General features: G+C 39.9%; 1 long non-coding RNA gene across 1 annotated transcript; it reads left to right on the forward strand.

Moving 5' to 3' along the window:
• Positions 1-524: 524 nt before the first annotated feature.
• LOC311243508 lies at positions 525-2740 on the forward strand. The gene is made up of 3 exons (XR_014620659.1): positions 525-589; positions 1582-1783; positions 2238-2740. It is a non-coding gene; the product is annotated as an uncharacterized lncRNA (long non-coding RNA).
• The last annotated feature ends 37 nt before the right edge of the window (positions 2741-2777 follow it).

Below are 2777 nucleotides of genomic sequence, written 5' to 3' on the forward strand. Positions count from 1 at the left end.
TGATTATTCAATCCAGCAGGCAAGTTTAAAGAAATATAATCTGATTGATTGAGGTAATGAGGGACTTAAAATTAGCCTATAGATAACGCATTTAACTTGTCGGCGAGGCGAATCTGTCAATAAAGTCTTAAATCAATTAATCAATCAATGCCGTTAGAGAATCAGGATCTCTGCCATCGATACGTGCTGGCTTTTCACCTAAAGCGGCCGCGCGCATTTAGCCTGAGTCGCAAGTCTGGCTTGAGTTAACGAGACTGAATCCACCTTCGTGGAACAGGAAAATCCCGGCTTCAAACATCGGGTTAACTGAAGCTGGATAATGACATCTTGATCGACTTAGTTGAACCACGTACAAGAAACAGGGCCCTGGAGTAGTTGGCCTTAACGTCCATTCACTCGTGTCTTAACAACGCTCCATTCCCTTAACTTCCATCCACTCCCTGTTTACAAAACCATGTATTATTTTGGCCATATGTGGCGCTGTTGCGAGTTTGTGGATGCGCTGCTGTATCCACATTTAGGAGAAGAAGAACAGAAGAAGAGCAGAGCTGGAGAAAGTAGCGTTTTTAAAACCTGTTAACGTTTGAAGGTGAGTTTAAACTACTAAATAAGATCCGATTCCTAAACACTGTCACAACAGCAGTCATATTGTATATTTTCAACAATACGTTTGTTTACCAATAGGTTCTGTTTTTGAGTTTGTGTTGGCAGTTTCAACAGTTGGATGTACTCGGTGAAGCTGACTGAGTCGTGTTTTGTTTCTGCACAGCAGATCTAATAACGATAATACATTGTGTCCTCATATCTATCTATCTCACTATCTATCTGCTATGCTTTTATTTTTTACTCCGTTTATTTGATCAGGGACAGTGCATATCAATCAACAGTTATACATTTATAAATGAATACAAATTCAAAACTGTAAATATGCCAACATTAGCAGGGTTGCTAGTTTTCAGTTTATTTTTTTGTCCGTAGTGTACATTTAGAATGAATAAAGACACGGTATCTGCTACAGCAGATCTATCATATAACGTTACCATGTAAGATGGGAGTTTGCAAAGTTAAATTGTATTATATTATTAGCTGTTACATGATCAATACATTGTGTCCTCATATCTATCTATCTCACTATATCTGCTATGCTTTTATTTTTTTACTCAGTTTATTTGATCAGGGACAGTGCATATCAATCAACATTTATAAATGAATACAAATAAAAAGAACTGTAAATATGCCAACATTAGCAGGGTTGCTAGTTTTCAGTTGTAGTACCTGGGCTAGATGTTTAAGCCAGAAAGAAACAGAAAAATAGAAGGACATTAAAGCTAATCTAAAAACAATTTAAAACATATTCTGTACATTCACTTCACTAGGCATTCATGCATCTATATAATATAAAAAATAAAAACAGTGTACAGGGACAAATAAAAGCCCATACATGTATATACGCACTGTATAGGCAGGCACACACATCATAATCATATCAGGACAGTCAGACTAGTGGGCAAGTGTACAGGGGCTGGACTGAGACGTGACGTGATTTTAATTATAATATGCATGATGTTTTGCTTTGTACAGGCAATAATGAAGAAGTTCCCTGGAAGGAAGGATGTCTCTTTCAGGAAGGGTCCATCTGGACATCTACGGCAGGACCCCGCTGAGGAAGCAAGGAGGATCAAAGATCTTCTCCTCTTCTCTTCCTCCTCTGCACCAGCCCAGCCTGCCTCCGCTGCACCGCTACCTGCAGCCTCCTCTGAACAAGCCCTCATGAAGCTACAATGTGAGAGCAGAGTATTTAGCTTCATTATGATAAACAGCAACCTAATTATCTGCACCTCTACCTGCAGCACGTCTACCTGCAGCCTCCTCTGAACAAGCCCCCAGGAAGCTACAATGTGAGAGCAGAGTATTTAGCTTCATATGTTTATTTTATTTTATTTATTTAGCACATTATTTAAAAAAACAGTGCTAGGAGGGAACGAAGCCCAAAGGGCATGTACAAAGTTCCACTCCCATCTCATTGTCCATAAACAATATGAACGAAATACATGTGTAGCAAGGTCTACACACTATAGCGAAAACATGGAAGATTGACACGAGTCAGTAACAAGAACAATTATTATTATTATTTTTTTTTGATAAACAGCAACCTAATTATATACTTCAGGCTAAGTTTTGCCAATAATATTACTCACAATTCTTTACTAACTACTGTTTCTGAAATGTGCCTGCAGCCTCCTCTGCACCTGCCCAGCCTGCCTCTGCCCCCAGTTCTGACCAGGATGTCAGCCAATGGAACTGCTCTCTCCAACAGCGCATCTGGACAAAGACTGAGCTGGAAGCCTTGGGTCTATGGCCAGGGTCCCGACCGGTCCGGCATCTTATGAATATGGTGTCCTTGTGGCGTCATCCACCTCAGCCTGAACTCATTGATTCCACTTCTGAGCTGCCATCACCCAAATACTTCCAGCTCCATCCCTTCTTCAACTTCGTTGAAATACTTTTGAATCTGCTTGAACACAATTCCTTCCAATAACTTACCTATTACTGGTCAAATACTAATGGGCCTACTGTTTGAACCTGTAAATGGCTATTTACAGTTCTTTGGTAGTGGAGTTACTTTGGCTATTTTCCAAGGCTGAGGAAAGACCCTCTCTTCAAAACATAAATTAAATATATGTGATAGTGGCTTAGCCACACATTTTGCAGAGATTTGTAGCAGTGTTCCATTCAGATTATCAACACCGCATGGTTTATCTGGTTTAAGGGCTAGG

The sequence above is a fragment of the Notolepis coatsorum genome (genome assembly GCF_963971535.1).
Source record: "Notolepis coatsorum genome assembly, chromosome: 17".
Classification (NCBI taxonomy): Eukaryota; Metazoa; Chordata; class Actinopteri; order Aulopiformes; family Paralepididae; genus Notolepis; species Notolepis coatsorum.